Below are 8,879 nucleotides of genomic sequence, written 5' to 3' on the forward strand. Positions count from 1 at the left end.
TGACTTTAGTTCGGGTTTGAATATAGATTTTCAGGTCCCTCGGTTCAGCTCTACTTGATTATATTTTTTATTAATAAATAATAAATATTTTATTTAATTTTAATTCTAAATATATACTTAAAATATATTATAATAAAATAATATTTAATTAATTTAATATAAAATAATAATTATATGGGTAGGTCGTGCCAGACTCGCACTTGACTTTAAAAAAGGGGGTCCAATAAGCTCAACCCGGGCATGTACATGACTAGTTGTTACTGGTTGAGGTATAAATTGGCACTGCATTTATGATGAAAAAATTACAATTTGAAATTTTGTGATTAAAATCTTATGGTTTAAAGTTTCAATGCAAAATAAAATGTGATGAAAAATTATAGTTTTTGCGATGTATAACTATTAGCATTTATAATCTCCACCCTTAACTTATATTAGTATAGTAGTTAAAATAGAAATTCATGTACTTAATTAGACCTATCATTTTAGTCTTTATCTTTTTATTAGAATCAATTATTTACAATCAATTAAACTCTTAACAATGTTAAATCCTTTTGCGAACTGGGTTAGTGATGGATTGGTGAAGTTGATTACATTGCAGCCTGAGTTTAAAGGAACTGCATCCGTTACTGTTCCCTAGGTGCTCCTGAATATATGATGAATGTGTTCTGGTTGCTGGAGAAGGCTCATCCTTCCTTTCTTCTTCCTCTTCTTCAGAGGATCAGATTTTTTTTTCATTTATCGTTTTTGCCTACTAATTGTTTTTAAAAACTAGTAAATACTAGTAATAATTACACCATATAAAGTTACAAGTCATTTAGAATCTTCCCTTATTTTCCTTTTTTTTGGTACATTAATATCTTCCCTTTTTTTTTTCCAGAATATCTTCCTTCATCTTTTTTTCTTAATGATAATCATACTTGAAATTATATTGCAAATATACAATTTTCAACAAATATAATATTAATATTACTTTCAATATAAAAAACTAATTAATAAACTAAATAAATTAATGACCAACTCTACACACGGTAAGATTTGTACTTGAGACCTAATGATTTTAGATCTCTTCCTTGTCATTTAAACAAAACTTCATTTTTTTCATATACTCGGCATTGGTTTGTTACGTTCGTAAAGAAGATTTTTACTAGTTGCAAAAATATTTATTTGGATTGAAATAATTTTTATTAAGATAATTGTACAAATTATCTAGTTAGAGTTATAATACAATATTATTAACTAATTAAACTATAATATTTAATTAAAATTATATTACAATAGTATTTGTTAGTTAATTATTGTTAGAATATGAATACTTTTAAAAAAGTGGTAGATTATGACTAAAACTAGCTTTATATATATATCATCCACTATAATGCATATGTCATGATGTTGGTAATACATTTTTTATTTAAAGAAAAAAAGAATTTGAATTTAACATGTTGAATAAGAAAATAGTTTTATTGTTGAATCAAATGTGTGTATTTCAATAATATTTTTTAGACAATATTAACATATATGCGTAGACAGTAGAGTCATAATAGGTTCAAAATTCAATGAAACCAGCCAGAATTTTTATTTCTCAGACGGGCCGCTACACCCATAAGATAGCCGCCCACAGTCCCACGTGGCCCAAAATTTGCACTACTCTCGATTTTTTTCTTCTTTTAAATTTCATTAGGCAATAGCATAGTCGACCCTCTTCCTTCTCCAATTTTTCCTTTTCCCTTGAGGCCTCAGTTGAGTGCATCACTCGGTCAGGCTTCAACTTCAAATTTGTTTCTCCATCCTTTCAAGCTGAACCACACCAACACACCCCACCGGCACTTTACGCTTGTCATCTCCTCCGCCACCAAGCGGCGATAGGTGAAGGAAGACTAGCTTCGCAGCAGGCGAGCAGGAAGCGGCGACTTTCTCGTTTCTTTTCGTTTCGGCTTGTTCCGGTCCTAGTCTTTGCATTTTCCCCAGGTGAGGTGTCTTGGTTCCCCACTTCAACTACTTAAATGTTGCTTGATGATTCTTTTTCTTCATTAAAACTTGAAAGGGAATTAAGTTATGTTACGCCTTTTTCTGAATTAAGCTATGGATATGATGTTATGTTTGGGCTTGGGGACAATCATATCTGATTTTTCTTTGAAAAAGTTTTTATTTAAATTCTTTATTTGTAGAGCAGCAGCGAGTGGAGCAACCCTAGAAATAGAATTATCCATGGGATCCAAAAACAAAGACCAGAAGGCCAAAAGTAAGAAAAGGAACAAGAACAAACCTGATTATATACTCTTGCCACAAGGTAGCAACAGCAAAAAAAATGGAAGTGGCAGTGGCAAGATCATCACAGGCGCTCGATTTGCATCCCTACACTCTGACCTTCGGTTTCAGAAGGTTCCAAAGCACAAGACGAAGGTTGTCATTGATTCCCGTTTCAATCGGATGTTTAGTAACAAGAGATTTTCTTCATCTTCAGCTCCTTTGGATAAGCGAGGGAAGCCTAAGAAGGAAAACTCACAGAACTCTCTTTGCCATTATTATCATCTCGAAGACAAAGAAGAAGAGAAGAGAAAAAACGATGTCTTAAGTGGAGGGGATGATAGTGAGGAGGTTGATGTGGAGAGTGAGAGCAGTGAAATTTCGAAAAAGGACAATGATGGGGAGTCAGAAGAGTAGGGATCAGAATCTGGTTCCACTACTGAAGAGGAAGATATTGATATAATTTACGAGGATTGAGAGCCAGAAATGCAGGTAGTGTTTTCCAATCTTTGTTTATGATATTTTGGTATGAATTGATTGATCATTGCATTTAATTTGTTCATTTGGTTGCTTTCAAAATAGGTACAAGGAAATGAATCATGATAGTGAATCTATTTGATCTTTAATACCTTCATTTTAGTTTTTATATTAGTGTTAATCTTAGTAATTTGTGTTTTCTGGTTAAAAGGACAAAAGTGAAAAAGTATTACTGAAGAGTTGAAGAAGCAGGATTTTGAGCTCTATAAAATCTACTTTGCAAAGTTAAACTCTTTCATAAGCTTCTAAAAGCTTTGTCATTCGCTAATAGTGCTTGTTGTTCATGGATTTCACTGCAATTTTTAAATTGTTTTTACTGATTACGTCCCAGGAAGAAACTGTCCCAATGATTGAAAAGGAAACCCGCTGGCTTGCTATTGTTAATATGGATTGGAGGCATGTTAAGGTATGTTGTTGGAGTTTACAATTGAATTATATCATTCCTCTTCTTTTTGTTAAAAGCAAAATAATAGTGCAATGGGTCAAATTGTGCATATAACACCAATCAATAGATGTTTCTAGCCACTATTAAACCCTTAAATTGTTCTCGAAATGGTGATGGCCAATAAAATACTGTGAGTTGATATAGTATTCCAATTAATAGCTATTAAAATTTTTCCTTCAAGTTATTTATTTGAATGCGAAAGTATATTTTTGGGTTGCCACAAACCTAAAGCATGATGTGAAATTAGAGTTTCTTTGACAGAAAAAATGTTCTTGGCAATTTGTCCTGTTTATGTGATAAGGTTTTGTATATCATGGTACCTGCATTCATATGCTTAGTATGTCAATTCAATTCATCATGTCACTGTTGAAGTCAATGGAATGAGAGGGTGAGGTTGTAGAACAGCAAAGGATAGATCCAATTAGAGATATGTCATATTTCCATTCAATGGATACCATCTTTATATTGATTGTTTTCTAAAATGAGTTGTAATTTAAATATGATTTCTTATGGTATGAATGATACCTGTTTCAGTTGATTTCATTCAATTAAAAAATTGACTAAAAGAGAATTTTTTTTTAAAAAAAAAAAAACTCCATGAACTTAGATCAATTAAGATACTTCCATCAAAAGAATTTTTCTTCCTATTATGGTGTTTCCTTGTTCTTTTTGAGTCAACATCGAAACCAAAGAGCATGCAATACCTTTTATGGGGAAAAGATTGCTCAATATGTTAGCCTTTGGTTGTCATGCAAGTATCTTGGGCATTGCAACTTTTGTGACCTTCGTATGAAGAATCAATTATGCTGCTTTCTGAAGTCAATATGGGTTCTCAGTTCTCACGTCTATATTCTTTACTGCTGGTGAAAGCTAGAAATTTAAAATTGTAGTAGAGTTTTTATGGTATAAGATATTATAGAGCTGAGCCATATCCATGAATTACTTCTTCTCATATTTGTTATGATCAGTTATGCTATACAGGGTTGTAATTTGTTAGTAAAAACAACCACATTTAGCTTTGACTTCTGACTGATTTTTTGCCCTTTTCGATACATAGGCTGTTGACTTGTATGTAATGTTAAGCTCATTTCTCCCTAAAGATTGACAAATTATGTCAGTGGCTGTTTATCCATCCGAGTTTGGACTTCAGCATATGAAAGAGGAAGCAATTCATGGACCAGTAGGGCTGTTTGATGATGAAAATGAGGAAAATGATGAAGTTGGTGATGAAGAAATTGATAATGAGAAATTGCGTGCATATGAGAGAAATAGGCTAAGGTGATTACCTTTCATTCTCATTTTTACTGTTTCAATGTTATCTGTTTTCTTTCCTTATTTCTTTTACTGTTTCTTCATCATTTGTTGTGACACTTGTTGACCAATGAATTGTTGGAACATTGACATGTGCAATCTGGACAATATTTTTTTAAGCTTCATTTTCTTAAGCTATATTTCTACATTAGGTGTTGGTTGCTTTGGTTTGTTTAACTTCAAGGTAATTTATATCTCTTCAAATAAACATGTGTATGTTTGGAAATGATGTTGTACCTTTCTTTTTATTTATGTTCATTATTTATTGTCCTTCCAGGTACTACAATGCAGTAGTCAAATGCGATTCGAGTGCTACAGCAGATTACTTGTACAAAGCTTGTGATGGAGCTGAGTTTGAAAGGTCATCAAATGTGCTTGATTTGAGGTTCATTCCTGACTCAATGGAATTTAAACATTCACCTCGTGATGTTGCTACGGAGGTATATCTGTTTGACCACTACATTGTCCCACTTATGTATCGTGCATGAGTTGTAGGGTTTTACTGAATATTTTGCCTTTAGAAAGAGATCTAAGCAAATTGAACTTAACTAGAAAATAGTTCTGTATGCTATTGTTATTTTTATTTTAAATGGCAACTAATTTGGTAGCTTAGGAACTAAGTGAAACTATGAATGACTGCAAAATGTGAATATCTTCTTTGGTCAGGCACCTGCAAATTATAAGGGTTTAAATTTCCATACCCAAGCACTGCAGCAAAGTAAAATTCATCTTTCGTTGGATGAAGATGAACCTCAACGTGGGAAAATTTTGAAACGAAAATTCAATGCTGAACAGGTTAGTGTGCCTAATTTGTAAAGTGAGCTACTTTGTAATGATTCATCTATTATCTGTGAAATTCAGTTGAAGACATTGCATGCTTCTGTTTTTTGTATTCCATTCTCCTGACATAGTGATGGAATTGAATAAACATGTCACCTAAAGTTTTTTATGTAGTTTCTTTTACTCCGTTTGTTTAGGAGTTACCTTATAGAAGGTGCTTTCAAGATTTCCCTTGGAGATGAAATGAAATTACCATCAAATCAGTCTTAGTTTTTTCTTTGTTGGCTTTGTAGGTCCTTTTAAAAGGTGCTTTCAGGATTTTCTCCAAATATGAGATTTAAGATTGCTTATTCGTTCTGTTATCCAAGTGATTGTCAGATGTTTTCTTTCGGTTCTATCAATGTTAGCAGTTAAAATGGTGGATAAGGGCTGATAATAGTGTTTATATTGTATTGAAAGTCTTTCTTTTCTTACTCTTTGGATTTCCTTCGGTGTTATTTTATCTTCTTTTATTTACTTTGACAAAATGATGATTGTAATCATTAGACTAAATATTGAGGATGTTGAAAACAATGAAACAGTCCTGGCAAGAACAAGGAAATATCATCTTTGCTTGTCTCTGCTTTTTGTTTGGCATTCCTTGACATTTTTCTAATTTAATACTGCATCTGTTTTCATGCAGCTGGCTGAATTGGAATTAAAGGAGTTTCTGGCTTCTGATGAGAGCGAAAGTGATGATGATGAGAATGAAGACACCACAGAGAATCAATCTGATAAGAAAAATAAAAAAAGAGATATATACCATGCCTTACTCCGGTCTGGTGATGGCTCTGATGGAGATGGTGAGGACAATGGCCAGGATATGGAAGTCACTTTCAATACTGGTCTGCAGGATATAAGTAAGCGAATTTTAGAGAAGAAAGATAAGGAATCGGAAACAGTTTGGGAGGCCCATCTCAGGAAAAGATGGGAGAAAAAGAAGAGCAAGAAAAATAAATCTAAAGATTCATCTGAGGATGAGAGTCATGAGACTGATATAGAAGCTACAGAAGAACCTGATGACTTTTTCATTGAAGAGCCTTCTGTTAAGAGGAGTAAGAAAGAAGGAAAGCAACATGAAGATATGGAGAAGGAAGCTGAAGCAAGAAGAGCAGAACTTGAGTTATTACTCACTGATGACAAGGGAGCTGACACTGGTCTTAAGGGATACAATCTGAAGCCTAAAAAGGCTAAGGGGAATAAGGGAAAAGAAGTTCTAGATGAGGAGAAAATACCAATTGTAGACGATGATCCGCGATTTTCTGCTCTCTTAACATCGCCTCTCTATGCATTGGATCCCACCAACCCACAGTTCAAAAGGTAACAGAAAATTGTTAATTATCAGAAAACAAATTAAATTTGTTTCAAAAGAGATGTAAGAGGTAAGATAAAAGAACCAGGGCATACAAGGCTCAAATGCATATGGAAATTATTTATGCCTTCCTTTCTTGTCTGAGATAATCTGTCAATTTACCAACATGATAAAACTGCAATGAGTTTTAATTCTAAGAGTTTCTGGGTCTTTTATTTGTTATGTGTTGCCTGGCTGAAGCATAGGAATTTGGTTGTTGCAGGAGTGCAACTTACGCTCGGCAAATAGCAAAAAAGCTGCTGAAGGGTGAACAGAAAGAATTGGCTGTGGAGGACCTGAAGATGTCTGCAAATTCTCAGTTCCAATCAGGTGATCCTGGGATGAATAAGGTTGAGCAGGAGAAGTCTGATATTTTGCCATCAAAGGAGAAGCATGCGTTGTCTTCAATGGTGAGATCGGTCAAGATGAAGTTGAAACAAGTTCAACTACCCTCTGACAGCAAGATGTCAAAGAAAAGTATATAAGGCATGGGAAGAAAGCAGGAGCAGCATCTGGTTCATTCAATGAAGAAAACCAAGGTTTTGAGAAAATGAAACCAAGAATTCCCTTCCCATCATTTCAGCTGAGGACCTAGGGTAAGTACTCAAGATTTTCTTTCCTTTTCAGATCTTGTTTGTCTTTCAGTCTCATAGATAAAGGGGTGATTGTCAATGGTCATTTTAATTAACCATATTGTCAAACTTTTTTTTTGTACGATATATTTTCTAACTCTTCTAAATAACGTCTTTTGGGAATTGAAAATTTAAATAGTACCCTTGTGTGCACCAATGTGGAGTGATTTGTTTCTAAATTTTCTTTGAAATCCTTTAGGCCTTTTTCCTTTTCAACTAAAAAATAACCAAGTTTTCTGTGTAATTTTAAGTGATGTTTCAATAGTTAGAAAGTAAAATTAAGAATTTGTGAGGTTTTGTAGCTTCTGTTGTTTTTGCTAATGGACGTAGCTTCTGTTGTGTAACATATCTTCATATCTATGCAGCCCCCAATCCAAGCTGAAGTTTTGTTGACATGTCTACTTTGCATTCGTAATACGAGACAAGAAAACTTATGGCAGTTACTCCCACCTCTGCTTCTACACTGCTACTCCATAATGCACCCACATGGGAATTCTTTCTATTTTTTTCTTTCCCCATAAATATATACCAGAAAATTTGCGATTATTTCTTCTACTTGCGAATTTTGTTCGTAGTTCACATGTGCAAATGTCCTTGGATTTTGCTTAAATTTTTTCCAGAGCTTTATAAGTAAAATTTTGCTTCATAATCCTGAAATACACTACTCTTTCAGCAAGTGCCAGAATGGGCAGAGATTGCATAGTTTCTCATTTGTGCAGTTAAGATGCTCATACAACACAGAATCCCTTGTTAAATTTGTTCCTTTTTTTTGCAATTGAAAGGTGAAATCAGGTCGTGACGGTTCTGGTGCTGAAATTATGATGGAAATGCTACTCCACACTACAGGAATCAACTTGTTTCACCTTTTGGTTGCTTTTAGGAGAATGAGTTTGAATTCTTTTGCTAAAACTTTCAGCTGTGGTCCTATCTTTCAGTAGCAAGAAATAAAGTATTCAATGCAATGCATTGTACTAGAAAATTTACGATCTGATATCATTAACCAGATATCATGCTGCCAGCAAAGTCATCAGCGAGACAAAAAGTAAGGGTAAAATATTTTTATTTTTTCACAATTTTGATTTTAATTGTATGCGACTTCATTAATATTTGAAATGAACAGTTCGTCTCAAATGAGTGAACAACGTCACAACGTTATCGGGCAAACGTGAAACATTGAAAATATTTTTATTTTTTTCCTTTCTCTAAAGTTGGACGACAATGTTTCTTTACATCAAATAGTCACCCTGCAATCGGATCTGGTGTCATCCGATCATATTAATATACGTAAAATATGCATATGCAATATTTAATCAAAAGCATCCTTTTTGACACATATATTAATATATGTGAAATATATGTGCAATATTTGTGAATCATTCATGAAGTGTTAGTGCAATGCCAAATTATGTTAAAAAAAAAATCAACGAACCATATTTTTTATTTTAATTATTTTTCAATATTTTACATTCTATTTGAATTGGTTAAACTTATTTATTAACTAAATTTCTTATTTGATATTATTTTTTAATTTTAAAAAATA

At 33.2% G+C, this 8,879-nt stretch overlaps 1 pseudogene across 1 annotated transcript; it reads left to right on the forward strand.

Annotated features, from left to right (window-relative positions):
- The first annotated feature begins 1,697 nt into the window (after window positions 1-1,697).
- On the forward strand, window positions 1,698-7,299 carry LOC18601386 (pre-rRNA-processing protein esf1-like; annotated as a pseudogene). Its single transcript, XR_016024242.1, has 8 exons — window positions 1,698-1,965; window positions 2,171-2,736; window positions 3,113-3,187; window positions 4,284-4,504; window positions 4,815-4,977; window positions 5,204-5,332; window positions 6,000-6,676; window positions 6,931-7,299. The product of XR_016024242.1 is annotated as a pre-rRNA-processing protein esf1-like (transcript).
- Window positions 7,300-8,879: the final 1,580 nt, after the last annotated feature.

Source organism: Theobroma cacao, chromosome 1 (genome assembly GCF_053813885.1).
Source record: "Theobroma cacao isolate CCN51 chromosome 1, ASM5381388v1, whole genome shotgun sequence".
Taxonomy (NCBI): Eukaryota; Viridiplantae; Streptophyta; class Magnoliopsida; order Malvales; family Malvaceae; genus Theobroma; species Theobroma cacao.